Source organism: Nicotiana sylvestris, chromosome 4 (genome assembly GCF_000393655.2).
Source record: "Nicotiana sylvestris chromosome 4, ASM39365v2, whole genome shotgun sequence".
Taxonomy (NCBI): domain Eukaryota; kingdom Viridiplantae; phylum Streptophyta; class Magnoliopsida; order Solanales; family Solanaceae; genus Nicotiana; species Nicotiana sylvestris.
This window is the reverse complement of record NC_091060.1, coordinates 78,741,533-78,761,608: the sequence shown is the minus strand read 5'-3', so window position 1 is coordinate 78,761,608 and position 20,076 is coordinate 78,741,533.

The following is a 20,076-nucleotide window of genomic DNA, read 5'->3' as shown; positions in this document are numbered from 1 at the left end:
GGATTGGTTGGTACGATTGCATGGGGTCCTGGGTCTCGGCTGTGTTTCAGATCATTTTGGATTAATTGATTTGGCTGAAGATTTTTGAGTTCTGATGTTTTCGCATCTACAAAACTTTTGTCACATATACGTGTTCGCATATGTGAGTGTGGAGCCACAAAATCGGATATGGGCTGGAGGAGTCAGGGGCCGCAGATGTGGAAGAAATGGCGCAGAACTGAGGCCGCATCTGCGATGAAGGAACCGCAGATGTAGGTGTGGTGTATTGACCGTAGGTGTGGTTGGTCGCGGTTTAAGTAAAGACCGCAGAAGTGGGTCTTGGATCGCAAAAGTGGAGTTGGATATGTGGCTGATTATGCAAAAATGCTGGGCAAACTTCATATTTCAAAGGGTTTGGCCATTTTTTATTATTTTGAGTTGTGGAGCTCGGTTAGAGGAAACTTTTGGAGAGGATTTCACTAAAACTGAAAGGGTAAGTAATCCTTATTTAATTTTTGGTGTTAGATATTGATTACCTATGTGTTATTAAACCTAGTTTATGTGAATTTAAGATAGAAATTGGGCATCTTTGCTATGATTTTGGAGAGTAAAAATTGATTATTTGAGAGTCGATTGAGGTTGAATTTGGATAAAACACATATATTTGACTTGTATTGAAAGGGTTTTTTTGTGAATTTGTTAGTTTTGTCAGGTTCTAGAATGTGGGCTCGGGGTTTACTTTACATATTTGAATCATGATCTTATCTTTATTATTTGGGATAGTTTCCCATGGCTTCGATTGACGATATTAAATTTTTTTGGCTAGATTTGAGTCACTCGGAGACCGATTTGCGTGGAAGGGCCTTTTGGAGTATTGGTTCACACATTTTCAGGTAAGTAACATATCTAAACTTGGTTTGAGGGTAATTATTCATGTGGACTATGATACTTGCGATGTTTTGGGGGCGACACACGTTCTAGTTGACGGGCGTGTGTGCGTACACCGGGGTATTCACGATCTGGGTAAACCTTAAGCGACTATAGACTTATTTTCCTTCATTCCTTGTTATATTTGTGTTTCTCCACTTATATGATCATTTGAGCTATGATTCGTGTTAGACATCATGTCTAGGTTGTGCACTTATTTGTTTGAGACATGATAGAGATGTTATTTCTATTTTGAGCTCTTTGCCTTAACTGTAGCCATATTCTCAGTCATAATTCTTCATCAGCATGTTTTGTCTTAGTCTCTATATATTATTTGTATGTCATATCATATGATGTTGTTGCCTTCTATATGTGATACTGTTTGGGCTGAGTTCTATGAGTTGTGAGCAAATGAGACTTAAGCGATTGATAATGATGTAGGCCATAGAGCAATGCTGTGATTTTATATTGGATTGGGTTGCACTCCACAACAGATTGATATCTTGATCGGGTTGCATGCCACAATGCTTATATTGATTGTTGATTAGCGCTTGGGCAAGGATCCACCCATTCGGAATTTGATATTACAGCGAGCACAAGCAAAGTGATATATATGTGCTGGTAAGGGGCATTTATGGCAGGAACCCTTACAGTGTTGAGTATGGTTATGCTCATGGTGAGGGGCACTTATGCCAAGCAACATGGATGTGTTGAGAGTGAATGTACCTAGTGATTTTACTGTGATGTTATTAACTTGAAAATGTATATTTGACATGAATAATGATGTGTTTTTCTCATGCTATCTGGTAAATGAAATGTCTTATTTGTTGTTGAATGTTTGGAAAATCACAGTTTCCTTAATACACTCGCATTTTAGAAATTTTGGTGAAAGATTAGGATTTGAATGTCATACTTAGAAAGCATGTCTAATTTTCCGTAATTATGAATGAGCTAAACATGATATCTTTTGAGTTATTTTCTTTTATTGTCTTTATTATTTTATGTGGTGTTATTGGTTATTGGTGTTGCATTGACTTTCTTCCGAGCACGCCACTGATTTTAGCTCGAGGTTAGGCCTATTACTTATTGAGTACATGGGGTCGATTAAACTAATACTACCCTCTGCACTCTATGTGCAGATCCAGGTACTTTCGGGCATGGTGATTGCTAGAGTTTGCACTTTTACCAACTTGTGGAGACTACAAGATAGCTGCTATGTCATTCATAGACCTTGAAGTTCTCTTTTGTTTGTCTTTGTTATCATTGTTCTATCATTCAAACAGATTGACTATATATTTTGAGATTTTTTATGCTCATGTACTCGTTGACACCAGATCTTTGGGATGGTTGTAGTTGATCTATTTTTATGGTAGTTGTTAGAGCAGTTGATGCTAGGCATGGAGTTTAATGGCGAAATATAAGTTAAGATGGGGCAGTAATCAAACCGAGAGGCTTGCTACCCGGGCTTCAGAGTGATCGATGAAAGGCCTCGGGGTTGATACCCGACTCGAGCTCGAGTTATCGGGGATAACCGGAAGGGGATAACAGTTAAGATATAATTAAAAAAGGCTTTTTATGGCCAATATCAAGCAATAAATGAAGAACAAGTTTGAAAGTAATGAATGTAAAGAGTAGCCTCGAGCGAGTAAGTTAGAGAGAAGAGAGAGAGAGAGAAATCATTGATTTTGTGTAGAATAGTTGGAGCAACAGCAACCGAGGGTTACAAAGTGATAGGGTACCCCATTATATAAGAGGGGAATCTCGTTATAGTACAAACTGCATTAATTGTAAAGGCATGGAGACGGGACTACTGGACGTGACATCTTGAGAAAGGCCCCGGATAGGTCAACTTTACCAGATTAAGCTGTGTGCCTTGGGAATTCACTATTTTTCTCTAGCCTCGATCTTCGTCTTCTTTGAGTCGGGCCTCGACGTGCCCCGAGGGAGGGAACTCGGCCATAACTCCACGTCCTCGGGGCCTCGAGACATTCTTTTGAAGTGACTTGATAGCAAGAAATTAGGCCCTCTAATTTCACTGCATACAGATAGTTTTTGCATTTCCCAGAACGATTCGATGGGAAACAACACTAACACCCGACTCCTCGGGCTCCTTGTGACGATGGCATACTGATGACTCAACCTATGGCGCGAGTTTTGCGATAAGCGGGACATCCCATGGACTTTTTCGACATAATTCAATGCACCGTCGATTCCTGTTTTCCAAGGTGAAAGTACCGTCGTCCATTCGGTTCTTCAAGAACGCAGTAATTGCATCCACCAGTCAGTCTTCCAAATTCCTCAAGGACCGTGCCATTATCTCCTATAAATGGGGCTTGTGGCATCGTTTTTCTATCCAAGTGCCTTCATCTGCTCATTTGCCCTTTTCTCCTTATCGTCTTCCTCTATTGTTGATCGCCATATTTGGAGTCTACGGCCTCAAGGTTGTTTGACATCATTCCAATAGGTCGTGCCATGGCCCTTTGCCTGATCTCCTCTGCGTTGAGCATGATTATGCCATTTTGCCGCTACTGTGGTTATTGTTACATCTACTGTCGCTGTCCCTGTTGGCTCGAGACGATGACATGTGGGGAATCGATTCGATTTCCCCTTTTTTAGAAAGTCATTCGGACTATGCATCACTGCTCACTCTCCTACCCTAGCTTGGTGTGGCACATCATCCCTTGGGTTTTTTCTTTCCCAAGGGATAAAGTGGCTCTACCGGTGGTTGAGGCTGGGGCCCACCGAATCTTCAACTTTTGGTTTCGGCAGGCGATGTCTCTTTTCTCTGCCTCCTCTGCATCCCCTCCTTTTCCTCTTCTTCATCTTTTCCCTCGGTGAGGACTTCTCGCAGGATTGAGTAAGGAACCTAGAGGAGATGGCAATCGAAGGAGTTGCCTTCGAGGATGCGAGCTCGAGGCGGCAGCGTTTGAGGATGCTGATACCGGAGATGGACCCTCGAGGATGGACTAGGTTCATAGGTTTTCACTATGGGTCTATACCCTTTTGTTTCTTTGTTTCTCGTAAGGACACCTTGCGGGCTTTTGTAATTGTATGTAAGGACCCACCCCCCGAGGGCCGTTGTAGCCAATATTTGTGAAATATGAAGACATATTCTTTACTTCTGCTTTTGATTTTTGTCGTGCTCTTATATACTCTAGTGCGTTTGTGGGGATTTTGAATGTATGCCTCTGTTGACGATCATCAATATTCTTTCTAGCCTTTGGTCGACTGAAATGGCTCCTTTCCGAGCTCATCATTGTTCCCGGAATCAAGCTTGAAGTGGTTCGGTAATCTTGGATCATCGGGGCCATCGATCCTCGTGGAGATAGAGCACCGAAGTGGAAGTCAACTTCGGGAGCTTGGAGCTTTTACTTTGAGCTTTGACGTAGATAACCTTTTGAGGTGTTTGTAGGCAGGTTTCTGAGGAAGGGACTATTTGTACTTAGGTGACTTCCTGAGGTCGAGCCCTCGTGGATGGAGCTCGAAGCGCTTATTTTTCTTCTCGAAGGAAAATTTGAGGTTGGGTACCACCTCGAATCTAGAGATGGCGTCGCTGACCCTCTGGGGCCTAACTGCTTTTTGACGGAGATCTCTGGGGTCGGGTACTACCTCGGGATCCGTACGGAGGCCATTGGCCTCCCGAGGCTTATCCTGGGTAGGCGAATCGTTGTTGTTTCCCACAAATACATGGGGCGGCTCTTGCTTCTTTGGAATATCCCATTATTCAGATATCTATCCTTCCACCTTGGCATCGAGACCTTCGTTACTTTAAGTGAAAAGTGTTGGTGTATGTCCCTGCTTCAGTTTGCTAATTCTACCATAGTTATGACTACTAACCTTGCGGTGTCGTTCATCCATGCCCTTTGTTGTTGATGATGAGGAAGATAGGAATTCGAGAGTGGGTCATTCGATTCGTCCGGGCCTGGACGACTGATATTATCCCCGTAGAGCTCATGCCATTTCCTGAGGGACGGAATTATGCGCGTGAGTGGAGTGTCTCGTGCTTTCTTAGATTTACTTATAGCGAAAACCAGTTTAGTAATTGTGTTTCCTCTTTTTCTGCAGCAACTTCGTGGGCGCCGGGCGAAGTTCCCAATTTGCCCGACTGGGTTCGAAGGTTGGCGACCTGTTCGACTTGTGACGAGCGTAGGTAGCGAGTTGTGTCCCGAGGCAGATGGGAAGCGAAATACCAAGGTATGTGCGTAAACTGCTTTTACCTTGGCCTTCGTATATTTGAGATGATATTCCCTCTTTTTATGTACTGACCTTACCGTTGTAGGTATCGGAAGGTCCCCAGTGGCGAGGCTGTTCTCCTCCGAAGAAAGGGAGAAGTTGCTGGCTTCCGAGTCAAGGGATGATGGTGATAAACGGGATATGTACTTGCAGTGCAATGGATCTTTTTGCGGGGCTAAACGGCTCCGTGTCTTCGAGGAGAAAAGATCGCCGGAGCCTGTTGTTCCTGACGTCTTCGGTTTTGGAGCGGTGGTTCCTCCGAGTGATCATACTTCGATAGAGGTTGGTTCTTCCAGGGCCGAGGGGGCTGGACTAACAGGAATGTGCTCATCCTTCGAGGAAGTCCATCGGCTTCACTTCGTGGTAAGTTTCTACATATTCCTTCTGCATCTCGTATCTTCCCTTCCTTATCGAGTTTTTCATCTACAGGCCTTTGATAGGCTCAGGTCTGAGCTGCTCCGTCATGGGGCTAGGCTTTGGAAAGCTCTGGATGAGGGTAGGTCCCTTAGGCGCCTCTGCGAGGAGAAGGAGGTTGAGTTGATGCACTGGCGATATGAGGCGTACCGAAGCTCGAAATACAAGAGCTATTTGATGGAGCAGGTAACCTCTCGTATTACACGTTTCGCCTTTTTAACCCTTAAGATTAACCTTTCTGCCTATCTCAGTTGCAGAAAAAGATGGAGGCTCTGGAGTACCTTAGGGGTGAATCTGACCGAGTTAGGAGTGGCCGTGGCTAACTAAGAGCTCAGGTTCAGGCCCAAGCATCAGAGGTGAAGGGTGCCTAGGCTAAAGTTCCTGCCTTTGAAGTCTAACTCTGCTTGGCTCGTGACACGCTTCAGTTCAAGCGGATATGATCACGAAGCTCGAGTCCGAACTTTCGAAGGTCAGGGCTGAGATCGTTGATGCTTGGGCTGAAGAAGCATTAAGCCGGACTAAGGCTGGTCAGGAGATGGCGATTCATTTGAAAGATGCTACTGATGCCGAAGCTGAGTTGAAGAGGGCCCTCGATCATGAAAAGAGGATCGAGGAATATGTTAGTTGCAGATCCCGAAGAGAGGTACTTGAAGAGGTTAGCACGAAGTGTTTTGTTCTCCCGGAAGAGTTGGCTCAAGCAAGGGCAGACGAGCGTGATGCTCGGTCAATTCTTGCCGACCGCGGAGAGTGAAGATGGGGCTGGTAGGCCGTATCCTTCTGGAGCGAAACATAGAGTTTGCCATTTTGTATGAGATATTCGCAGAGTGCATTTGTAGATGGAGAACTCACCTTTTTACGTATGTAAATAAAGGAAAACCTCAAGCTTTATCTCTTATGTATCCCTTTCTACTTTGTTTTCGACCACGCGGGCTAGTTTCAAGGTTGGTGATAATCCTTAGATTCGTAATATGGTTCCGGAGCTCATCAGGCAGGCCTAGAGGCTTTTGCACGCTTTGTTGATACGGCCTTTAGCGCAAACTGGCATTAGAGCTCTTATGCTTTGTTCAACTATTTTAGGTTCAGTCTTAGAGTCGTATTTTGACTCGAGCCTATTCAACCCTCAAGCTTTTGCATCTGCATGGGCGGGCGACAATGGCTCTTTCGCCTTGCCCTTGGGCATTTGTACTTTAACTATTTTGGGTTCAGTCTCCGAGTCGGGTCGCAACTTGAGCTCAATTGACCCTCAATTTTTTTTCTAGCGACAGTGGCTCTTACGCCTTGGGTCGAAGCGACCTTTTAGGTATGTACCTATAGGCATGTATCTAACTATTTTGGATCTGGTCTCCGAATTGGGTTACAACTCGAGCTCATTTTAATCCTCAAGTTTTCAATTTTTAAGTTGGCAAGAGTGGCTCTTACGCTTTTGCCTATGGGCATATGTAGCCTTTGTTTTCCTCTCGTTAAGGATTTTTTGAAATGATTTTGCCTGAGCCATCATTGGTTCGGGAAAAACCTTGATTTAAAGTCGTTAGCGCCGATGTTCGAGCACTTCGGAAGGTTTAGCTCGTAGGCTGAGTAGCTCGAAGCCTTACAATTTGGAGCTGACATGGTCGAAGCTCGTTTGCCTGTTAAGGGTAGCCTGTTTTAACCGGTTCTTTTCGAAGTAGATTCGAAGTAATGACCTGTGATTTAGTTAGCGACGGTCGGCCTGTGACTTAGTAGTAACAAAGCACTAGGTTGTCTCGGTCTCAAGAGTCATGAGCAAGTTTAGTAGAGTCTTGTGGATTAGTGGGAGACATCTGTACTTATCTTCGAGAGGCTACCGAGTTATTAGGAAACATCACTTTCTTGTATTCTTGTCGTGCAGATTTCTTAATTCTAAAGTCTGAACCTTTACTCTTCTTTCTCTCACAGATGGTGAGGACATGTTCAACTGATCAGGATCCAGAGCCCCTAACTGCAGCCACTACCAAGGGTAGAGGTCGGGGCCGAGGTAGAGCTCAGTCTAGAGCACATACAGCGGCACCTGATGTTGAGCCTTAGATTGAATAGAAGGAGGAGATCCTTATTTCGAGTGAGCTAGTAGGACCAACCCAGGTCCCAGAGAGGTTCATCACTACCTCAGTGCTTCAGGTTGGCCTAGTCTGCTTGGTTGGTTTTATAGAGAGTGTGGTTTAGGCCGGTGATTTTCCTGTAGCACCAACCTTTTCTCAGGTCAGGGGAGGAGCCCAAACTCCCCTACTCACACTCCAGACCAGATGGCTCACGAGTATCAAACCCTAGCAGTTCTACTAGTTAGGGCAGTTCATCCTGTTATTGATACATACCCCGGAGAGAAACCCATGATGTTAGTTGAGGGGCTTAAGAGGCTGGACAAGTTCGTCAAGTTATTTCCTCCTTGCTTTGGTGGTACACCTTCTGAAAACCCTAGGAATTCTTAGACTGTTTCCATGAGATATTGCACAACATGGGCATAGTGGAGTCCAACAGAGTTTACTTCAAAGAATTTTAGACATATGGCTTTGCCGATAGGTGGCGAAAGGAGTATCTTCGGGTCAGAGCAGTAGGTTCACCTTCTCTCACTTAGGCTCAATTCTCATAGTTATTTTTAGAGAAGTTCATTCCCTTCACTTAGAGAGAGGACTTCCGTAGTTAGTTTAAGCGCCTCTAGTAAGGTAGCATGACTGTTACCTAGTATGAGACTAGATTTGTGGATTTATCATGCCATGTAGCTATTCTATTCCATATTGAGAGGAAGAGGCCACAGAGGTTTATAAATGGCCTTACATATGGTATCAGGCTACAGATGGCCCAAGAGACAGAGGATTATATTTTTTACTTGAGTTGTGGAGATAGATAGGAGGATCGAGAGCATTAGAGGTCAGGGTAGGTAGATGGCCACTAACAAGAGGCCTCATCATTTTGGAGGATTCAGTGGTGCCTCATCTGGAGGCCAAGGTCGACTTGCAAGGGAGCCAGCATAACGGACTAGTTTATCATTCACCACCAGCAAAAGATCTTCAGTGCAGTTTTCACTCGGGGCACTCCCAGCTCAGAACACTTATCGCACTCCATTAGTGCAGGGTTTGTCAGTACCAGGCTTTTCCAGTGGTTATTCTTGTTCACAGGGTCTGATTCCGTCCCTGCAATCATTCCTAGTCCGAGGTTGCTACGAATATGAGTAGTTGGAGCATGTGAGGAGGTATTGCCTCCCCCCCCATCTCAGAGGTCCCTTGTAGTAGAGAGGTTAAACTATAGCCCCCACACCAGTTTCTCTACCGCCCGCTCATCGAGCTCAGGGTGGAGGTCATCTATGATGAGGTCACCCTAGAGGGGGAGGTCAATCAAGTGGTGGCAAGGCTCTTTGCTATGCATTTTCTGCCAGACTAGAGGTAGTTTCTTCTTACTCCATGATCACATGTATTATTTCCATGTGCCACAGAGATGTTTTACTATTATTTGACCCTGATTCCACTTATTCATATGTGTCATCATACTTTGCTTGTTATTTGGATATGCCTCGTGATTCTTTAGATATACATGTTCATGTATCCACAACAGTCGGTGATTCTATCATGGTAGACCATGTATATCAGTCTTGTATGGTTACCATTGGGGGTTATGAGACTAGAGTTAATCACTTATTGCTTAGCATGGTTGATTTTGAGCTGATTTTAGGTATGGATTGGCTATATCTATATCATGTTATTCTTGACTTTCACGCTAAGATCGTGATGTTGGTGATGCCGGAGTTGCCTATGGTGGAGTTAAAAGGTTCTTTGGATCATATTCCTAGTATAGTGGTGTCGTTTCTAAAGGCTCTGTGGATGGTTGAGAAGGGGTGCTTGGCATATTTAGCTTTTGTGAGGGAAGTTAGTGCTGGTACTCCTACTGTTGAGTCAGCTCCGGTAGTGAGGAAGTTTTCAAATGTGTTTCCAGTAGACCCGTCGGCATACTACCCGACAGGGATATTGATTTTTTAATTGATTTAGTGTCGGGCACTCAAAACATATCTATTCTACCATGTCACATGACATTAGTAGAGTTGAAGGAATTGAAGGAACAATTATAGGAATTGCTTGATAGGGGTTTCATCATGCCGAGTGTGTCACGTTGGGGTGCACCGGTGTTATTTATGAAGAAGAAAGATGGTTCAATGAGGATGTGCATTGTCTGTAGGTAGTTGAAAAAGGTTAATATCAAGAACAACTACCCACTACCATGGATTGATGACTTATTTAATCAGCTTCAAGGTGCTAGGGTATACTCGAAGATTTATTAGAGATCGGGGTACTATCAGTTGAAGATCAGGGCTTCAGATATTTTGAAGACTGCTTTTCGGACCCGCTATGGCCATTATGAGTTTTTGGTGATGTCGTTTTGGTTGACCAATGACCTAATAGCTTCATGCACTTGATGAGCAACGTATTTCTGCCTTATGTAGATTCCTTCATCATAGTTTTCATTGATGATATACTGTTGTATTCTCACAGCTAGGGAGAAGAGCTATATGCTAAATTCTTCAAGTGTGAGCTTTGGTTAGTCTCGAAGTCATTCTTGGTTTATGTCGTGTCCAGTGAGGGCATTAAGGTGGATCCGAAGAAGATTGAGGTGGACATACCGTCTAGTGCAACAGAGATCCGGAGTTTCCTTAGGTTGGTCGGGTATTATCACTATTTTGTGGAGGGATTTTCATCTATCGCAGCCCCATTTGGGTGGAGTGATGAGTATGAGGAGGGCTTTCAGCCCAAGACTGCATTGACTATAACTCCAATTATAGTTTTGCCTTCGGGATCGGGTTCTTATACAGTCTATAATGATGCTTCACTGGTTGGCATTAGGTGAATGTTGATGCAAGAGGGGAAAGTTATTTCTTATGTTTTACATCAATTGAAGCCCCAAGAGAAGAACTACCATATGCACTATTTGGAGTTATCAGTCATTGTCCACGTGCTTAAAATCTTGTATCATTATCTTTATGGCGTGTGTTATGAGGTGTTCATGGATCACAGGAGTCTCCAACACTTACCCAAGAAAAACGATCTGAACTTGAGGCAACAGAGGTGGTTAGAGCTACTAATGAACTATGGTGTCACCATTCTTTATCATCTGGTGAAGGTCAATGTGGTGGCCAATGCATTTAGTAGGAAATCTTAAAGCATGAGAGTCTTGCTTTTATTCTATTTGGGGAGAGACCATTAGCTTTGGATGTTCAGACTTTGGCTAATAGGTTCGTGATGTTAGATATTTCAGAGCCCAGTAGGGTTCTTGCTTGTGTTGTATCACGATCGTCTTTGTTAGAGCGCATGAAGGTGCGTCAATATGATGATTCCCACTTACTTTTCCTAAGAGACACGGTGCAGCACGGTAAGGCGAAGGAGGTTACTATTGGTGATGATGGGATATTTAGGCTTCAGGCCAGATTTGTGTGCCTAATATGGATGGGTTGCGAGACTTGATACTTGAGGAGGCCCAAAGTTTGAGGCAGCACGATTAGTGGAAGAGGATGAAGAAGGATATTGTTGAGTATGTTTCTTGGTGTTTGAATTTTCAATAGGTGAAGTATGAGCATCAAAGACTAGGTGGTTTGCTTCAGAGGCTAGATATTTCGAAGTGAAAGTGGGTGCTTATCACTATAGATTTTGTAGTTGGGCTTCTACAGACCTTGAATAGATTTGATACATTGTGGGTTATTATGGACAGACTAACTAAGTCTACACACTCTATTCCAGTCATGACTACCTACAAGTCAGAGCAATTGGCTAAGATTTACCTTCGTGAGATTGTTCGCCTTTATGGTGTGCTTGTGTCTATTATATCTAGGCACTCAGTTCACATTACATTTTTGGAGAGCAGTGCAGCATGAGTTAGGCATACAGGCCGAGCTGAGTACGACATTTCATCCCTAGATGGACAAATAGTCCGAGCATACTATTCAGATATTGGAGGACATGTTACGAGCAATGTGTCATTGATTTTGGGGGATCATGGGATCAGTTACTACCATTAGCAGAGTTCGCCTACAACAACAACAACTATCAGTTGGGCATCCCGATGGCCTTGTATGAAGCCTTATATGGGAGGCGATATTGTTCTCTAGTTGGTTGGTTAGAGCTTGGGGAGGCTAGGTTGTTGGGCACTAATTTGGTCCATGATGCTTTGGAGAAGGTGCAGTCTATATAGGAGTGGCTTCGTATAACACAGTCTAGGCATAAGAGTTATGCGAACTGGAAGGCTCGTGATATGGAATATATAGTGGGTGAGAAGGTTCTACTCAGACTTTCTCCCATGAAGGGTGTGATGAGTTTTGGGAAGAAAGGAAAGTTGAGACCTCGGTATATTGTTCATTTTGAGGTGCTTGAGAGAGTTAGAGAGGTGGCCTATAGACTTGCTTTGCCACCTAGTTTATCAGAGTTCACCCAGTATTTTATGTTTCCATGCTTCAGAAGTATTATGGAGATCTGTCACATGTATTGGACTTCATCACTGTGCAGTTGGATGGGGATTTGACTTATGATGTGGAGCCAGTGGGCATTTTGGAGTGGCAGGTTCGAAAGTTGAGGTTGAAGAATACAGCATCGGTGATGGTTCATTGGAGAGGTCAGCCGGTCGAGGAAGCTACTCGGGAGACCAAGCAAGAGTTGCACAATAGATATCCTTACCTTTTTGAGATCCCAGGTATGATTCTAGACTCGTTCGAGGATGAATATTTATTTAAGAGGGGCAGAAAGTAACGACCCGACCGGTCATTTTGTGTATTTGAGCCTCATTCCCCTACTTGATCCTTTATATATGTGTATTTGTGATTATGCGACTTGCGGAGTCGGTCAGTTTAGTTTCGGATGAGTTTTGGACTGAATTGGGACACTTATTCGCAAGGTTGGGTACTTAAGTTATAAAGGTTGGCCAAAATTAAATTTTTTGGTAGACGACCCCGTAATGGCATTTTGATGGTTCTAGTAGGTTCGAGTGGTGATTTTGGACTTAGCCATATGTCCTGATTTTGATTTGGAGGTTCATAGGTTGATTTGGTGCTTTTTGGCAAAAGTTGGAAAGTTAAAGGTTTGCAAGGTTCATAAGTTTGACCGGGAGATGACTTTGATGATATCAAGTTTGGATTGTGGTTTTAGGAGTTGAAATAGGTTTGTTTTGTCATTTGGGAGTGTATTCAATATTTGAGGTCAATCAGAGTTAATTTGATACGGTTCATCATGATTTTTGGAAGTTGGAAGCTCATAAGTTCCTCAGGATTGAACTAAGGTGTGATTCATAGTTTTAATTTTGTTTGGTGTGATTTAAGGCCTCGATTAGGTCCGTATTTTATTTTGGGATTTGTTCGTATGCTTGGACAGGGTCCCCGGGGCCTTGGGTGATTTTCAGATGAGTTTCGAAACATTTTGGATTAATTGCCTTGGCTGAAGATTTCTGAGTCCTGATGTTTCCGCATCTACGAAACTTTGGTCGGAGATGCGTATCCGCAGATGTAGGTGTGAAGCCACAAAATCAGCTATGGGATGGAGGAGTCAGGGGCCACAGATGCAGAAGAATTGGCATAGAAGCGAGGCCACATCTATGATTAAGGGACCGCAGATGCGGGTGCGCAGGTGCGGTGTTATGACCGCAGGTGCGGTTGGTCGTGATTTACGTGAAGGCCGCATATATGGGCCTTGAAATCTCAAAAGTAGAACCGCAGATGCGGCAGATTGTTTGCAAATGCATAAATGCTGGGCATACTTTATATTTCGAAGTTTGGTCATTGTTCGTTATTTGGAGTTGTGGAGCTCGTTTGGATGCGATTTTTGAAGAGGATTTCACTACAATTGCAGGGGTAACTAATCCTTACATAATTTTAGTGTTAGATATTGATTATACATGTGTTATTACACCTAGTATATGTGAAGTTAGGTTGGAAATTGGGAATTTCTTGCTATGGTTTTGGAGAGTAAAAATTGATGATTTAAGGGTCGATTTGAGGTGGGAATGGATGAAACACATATATTCGGACTAGTATTGGAATGGGATTAGGGATTTGTGAGTTTTGTCGGGTTCCAGAGTACGGGACCATGGTTGACATTTAGGGTTGACTTTGCATATTTGAATCAAGATCCTAGCTTTATTGTTTATGGTAATTTCCCATTGCTTCTATTGATGATATTAAGTTGTTTTGACAAGATTCGAGTCGCTCGGAGGCCGATTCGTGTGGTATGGGATTTTTGGAGTATTAATTCATGCATTTTGAGGTAAGTAACATATGTAAACTTGGTTCGAGGATTATTTTCCCTTTTGACTATGATACATGAGATGTTTTGGGAATAACGCATGTGCTAGGTGATGGGCATGTATGCGTACACCGGTGTATTCCGGGTAGACCTTAAGCTACTATAAACTAATTTGCTTTCATGCCTCGTTATAGTTGTGTTTCACCACTTATATGATCATTTGAGCTATGATTCGTGTTAGAAATCATGTCTCGGCTAGAAGAACAGCTGCTGCACAACTTCAACTCCAAAATTTCCTCCGTCAACCATCCGAATTCATTCCGAGGCCCCCTGGACCTCAACCAAAGGCATCAATATATCCTAAAACCCTACTTAAACTTATACCAATCTTAAAACACTTCAAACAACATCAAAACAACCAAAACACATCAGATTCAAGCCTAAGTTTCAAAATCTTCTGAATTCTGCTTTCGATAAAAAACCCAACCAAACCACGTCCGAATAACTTGAAATTTCTCACACATATATCGAATGACACAATGAAACTACTGAAACTCTCGAAATTCCATTCCGACCCTCGGATCAAAATCTCACTATCGGACCGAAAACTTCAAAAATTCAACTTTCGGCATTTCAAGCCTAAATTAGCTACGGACCTCCAAAATACAATCCGAACACGCTCCTAATCCCAAAATCACCCAACGGAGCTAATGAAACCATTAGATTTCTATTCCGAGGTTGTCTTCATACTGTTCCGACTATGATCAACGTTTCAACACTTAAGCTCTCATTTAGGGACTAAGTGTCCCAAAACTCTCCTAAATTCAAAACCGAACATCCCAGAAAATCATATTTGCAAAAATAAACTTGGGGAAAGCAGTTAATAGGGGATCATGGCATTAATTCTTAAGACGACCGGCCGGGTCGTCACAAATAACGGACATCAAAAGGGTGAAAATCGATTGTTGTTGGGGAGATGAGGTGTTAGTGGAGGTTCCTTCTCGGGGGGAGGACATAATAACGTATAAGGCTGACTTCCTCAGTGTGTACACTTATCCATTTACCCTCGGCTCGGCGGTGCCCTCCATGTCTTCGATAGAGCCCTTAATACTCGACTTATGCAAATGATATCAAGTGACCCTCGGCCAAATTCATCTGTCATTCTGGTGTATCGTTTACATGACCAGATATTACATGAATATGATCGAGGGGATTCCCTTCACCCTTGACCATTTAATCAGAAGGTATAGTCCCCGACTCATTTTTGGGGGCCTGATTAAGCTCCGTTGTCGGGCCTCGATGGCCCTCTTTTCTTTCACCGACGATGTTAGGAATGGGGGGTGGATGGGCCGTTTCATCCAAGTTAGGACTTTGGACTCTATTCCCGCAGAGAGGATGTCATTCCCCGAAAGATAGAACATGAAGCGTAAGTAGACATACTTAATTAACTGCCCATTTGTTTCTCTTGGATACATTTCTTCGTTGACTGACTTCCTCCGCTGATATAGCTACTGTGGCATACCCTGATGCGGTAAGGAATCTTTCAGGCTGGGTGTCTAAACTGGACTCGATTTTCCCATGCGTCCAGTGCGTGTGGTGCGATTTATCCAAGGCTCGATGGGAAGCCAAGGATCGCGGTGGGACTTCATTTTCTGCTACAGCTTCAGTTTTACAAAGGTTCTTGCTAATTGCACTCTCATTCCCCATAATTGTTTTTGTATTTGGGCAGATGAGAGATACTCTGCCTGGGGAATTGGCTGCTCCAACACTCGATGAAGAGGAAAAGATGAGGGGGATTGCCAGTTTGTCCTCTGAAATCCAAGAAAACCAGAATGGAAGATGCTAAGGATGGTCCAGCAGTCTTAATTCCAGAAAGTTCAGGGAATCCCCAAGATGGAGGCAAAAGGAAAGATGATCCTTTGCCAGCACCCGAATGACGAGAGGATTTAATTGCCTCTCATACTGTTGATTCGGCAACTTCTGAATCGCAACTCAGTTCCATCGTTGACCCGCCTCGAGCTGAAGAGTCCTGCGAGGGTGTATCGGATGCTAGTATTGATGGCCAAAATTCCCCTCAAGTCGAGGTGTGCTAGGCAGGCAATCTAGAAGAGCCCAATTCCGAAGATCTTCAGAACCAAGGGGAAACCCCGATTGACCCAGTCGAGGTCGTTGAAGTGAGTGATTCCCCTTCTGAATCGGTCTTTCCTCTGACGGAGACACAAGATATCCCCAATATAGACTCACTCGGCATGTGGACGCTCGTGGGTGAAATAGATGTGTTCAAAAAGCCTTCTGCTGCGCCTGAGGAAAAACTTGAGCCTGATATTTTCTTATTTTTACCGAGATCGACAGGCTATGCGAGCAGGTAATCTTTTTGTAAATTCTGCTTGGCGCTCCGACCTTTGCCCTTCTAACCTTTTTTCTTTCATGGTTCCAGGCCAAGGTGCTTTATGACCAAACGTTTACCAATTTTGAAGCCGAGCTGACTCGCCACAAGGGCGAACATAAGAAGCTTACCTCGGAAGCCGATGAGCTCAGGGCTCTTTCTACCAAGAGTGAGGAAGAACTCTGTGGCCTTCGGGATTGCTTGGATGCGGCGTCCCGGGAAAAAGCTCGTCTTACTTAATAGGTTACACAGTTCCTATCTATTTTTTGCCTGTATGTCTGACTGAATTCCGTACTTTAATATTTTTGGGCCGATTTTTGCAGTTTAAGGAGAAAGAGTTCCTTATGGTGAAGGAGCTCCGAGCCAGGGACTCTGAAATTTTCGAGTTTAAGTGGCATCAGGGTGAGGTAATCTTTGAGAGAGATGTTCTCCGGGGAGAGGTGGCTTCGATCGGGAGTTGCCTCGAAGATGCGAGGGCCGAGAGTAGTAAGCATAAGGATCTCTATACTGCGTTGGTTATTACGTTGTCCGAGGTTAGGGCTGAGGACGAGGCGCTCGTGGCCTCACATAAGGAAAACACTGCTACTATAAATTCTCAAGCCCGGAAGGTTTCCAAAGAGGCTGAGGAACACCTGACCCGAGCAGTGGATCATGCCCGGTTAAGGTCTCAGAGACAGACGCTCAAGGATATATATGCGGGGGGAGTTGATTTAATTGTCGAATTTGAGAGAGGGAAGACCCTAGAAGAGGGATTTGTGGCCCTGCTTCCTTCTGAAAGCTAGTCGAGCAGCGACTCAAGAGGTGATTAAGATGGAGGCGATGTCCCTGAAGGGGAGGAGGCCATTGGAAACCTGGAGGCTTTGGCCGATGCTGCTTGAAAGCATATTTTTTGTCGTCAAGGGTGTAGCTCCGGCGCTAGATTAACGTTTTCATTTAATTTTTGCCTTTGCAAGGGCTTTTAGATGTAGATTTCATAATTGAATTCTTATGAATCTTTTGTATGTGTATCAATTTTTTGCCTTTTCTGACTTATGGCATTCGTTTGGCAATTGCTCCAAAGTTGTGGGTCTCAATTTTAGACCCTTGGATTCCTGCCACCTTTGATTGTTTATCAACGGTCGAGAGTCGATCTATAAGTCTGTCGTGTTGTCTCCAAGGCGACTTGCGTGATTTTTTAGATTCTCATGCGTTGGGTCGGTATGAACTTTTAATATAAGTTGGCGTCTTAGGCTCTTATGCTTTTGCTCTTAGGCATATTTGATTGACTGCTTTGGGTTCAGTCTCCAAATCGATTAACTGCTGGCCCTTGGGCTCTTACGCATAGGGTCGGTACGATCTCTTGTGTGGGCTGGTAGTAGTGGCTCTTACGCATTGGGTTGGTACGACCTCCTATATGGGCTGGTGATAGTGGCTCTTACGTATTGGGTCGGTACGACCTCTTATATGGGCTGGCGGCAGTGGATCTTACGCATTAGGTCGGTACGACCTCTTATATGGGCTGGCGACAGTGGCTCTTATGCATTGGGTCGGTACGACCTCTAGTATGGGCTTTATATTTAGCTCGTTAAGGATTTTTTTTGAAATTGTGTTTGCTTGACTCTTCGACGGTTCGATAAAAACCTCTATTGTGAGTCGTTATATGGTGATGATTGAGTACCTCGGGAGGTTTTGCTCGATGGCTGAGTGTTTCGAAGCCTATAGTTTGGAGTTGACATGGTCGAAGCTCTTTTGCCTATGTCGAGGGTAGCCTGTTTAACCAATTCTTTTCGAAGTATTTTTGAAGTAATTAAAGGCCTGTGATTTTATAGCGACGGTCGGGCGTCCCAGAGTCGCATTAGTTTGGCTGGTACAGCCTTGTGACCGTATTCATTGTGTTTGGCTGGAGCCTTTTAGTCCCCGAGTGAAGTAGTTTCAGCGTCTATATCGAGGGTATGCCTTTTTAGGGGTCTTACAAGTTCGATATATAACCTTAACTTTAAGATCAGAATTATGCCTTTTGTAAGGGCTTACAGAATTTTACATGCTTTGAGGTCTTACAGTTTTGGTTACTTGATACAAGTATGGTTCATGCGTTGCTTGAGGTCTTACTATTTTTGTCACTTGGTACAAGTATGATTCATGCCATGCTTGAGGTCATACAGTTTTGGTCACTTGGTACAAGTGTGGTTCCTGTCTTGCTTGAGGTCTTACAGATATTGTGGTTGCCTTATATAGGTCTTAAGAGACCGAGGCTTCCCACATGGGGTCTTATGGCCTCGGGTTTTTTGATAAGTCGATGGGGGTGGCAATTAGCGGTAGTCCATGCGTCGTCAAAGGTTTCTTGTCGTGGGAGACATTTCTTGAAAACTTGGTATTGCCTCATCGAGGGCTTGCGAGTTTTAATCTTCCGACCCGGAGGTCACACGTCCTTGAGTTTTTGACGCTAGTCCCCGAGTGTTTTGGATTTTTTGGCTCTAGAGCCGTTTTGTGAACTGAATGTTGCCTTATTGAGAGCTTACGAGTTTGAAGCTCTAACCCTGAGGTCATACGATTTCGGGTTGTTGATGCCAGTCCCCGAGTGTTCGAGACATTTTAGGCTCTGGAGCTATTTTTGCAAAAATATTGAGCTTTTTTGAAATGCGAAATGCTTCGGAAAGTATACTTTGATTACTTGGTACAAGTATACACATTTTCGTTGTTAAGGGCTCGGTTATTCTATATGGACACGGTTCATTCGACCGTTTTGCCCGGTACATTATTTTCCTATCGAGACCCCGTTCAGCATATCTTGGCTTCTCCGAGGAGGTAACCTTCCGGGGGGATGCCACCCAGTATTCGAGGTTGATTGAAAAAGAAGCCTTGAATACTTGTGGATTCTTCCTTAAATAGCATATATATGTTGCCTCGTTAAAAACCTTGTCGGTAAAACCCTTCTTGGGATTAAAACATGATCGAAGGAAAAGAGTGCAACACATGCTTTTGAAATTTAAGGCCTTTGAGCTTTTAGCAGTAATAACATTTAAGCATTAATACATTCAAACTATTTGGAAGATGTTCGTCGTCCATGGTGCCGAGTTTGTAGGATCCTTTGCCAACTATCTTGAGGACGCGGTACGGTCTTTCCTAGTTCTGATCTAGCTTTCCTTCATTAAGATTTCGAGTATTCAAGGTGGCCTTCCTTAGGACTAAGTCCCCGATTCCAAAATGTTGGGGATTTGTTCTCCTGTTTTAGTATCTTTCGATCCTATGTTTTTGTACGGCCATTTGGACCAGCGAGGCTTATCGCTTTTCATCCAATAATTCGATAGCAGTAGCCATAGCCTCATTATTCGAGCTCTCAGTGGTGTGTCAGACTCTGGTGGTAGGTTCTCCGACCTTGACTGGTATCAAATCCTCGGCGCCATATACCAGGGAGAAAGGCGTTTCCCCCGTGCTTGATTTTGGAGTTATTCGATATGCCCAGAGTACTTCGGGTAATATTTCTCTCCATCTTCCCTTTGCTCCTTCTAGTTTTTTCTTTTTTTTGAATGATGGTTTTGTTTATGGACTCGGCTTGGCCATTTGCACACGGGTGGTAGGGTGTTAACAGGATCCTTTTAATCTTGTGATCCTCGAGGAATTGAGTCACTTTTCTTCTGATGAATTTTTTCCCGTTATCACATGTTAGCTCGGAAGGAATTCCGAATTGGCATATGATGTGGTCCCAGATGAAATTAGTGACTTCATTTTCCCTTATTTTGTCGAATGCATGTGCTTCAACCCATTTCGAGAAGTAGTCAGTCATAAATTAAATAAACCAAGCTTTACTAGGCACCGTTGGTAGAGGTACAACGATGTCCATCCCCTATTTCATGAATGGCCATGGTGACAAAACTGAATTTAGTTGTTCACTAGGTTGGTGGATCATTGGGGCGAATCTTTGACATTTGTCACATTTGC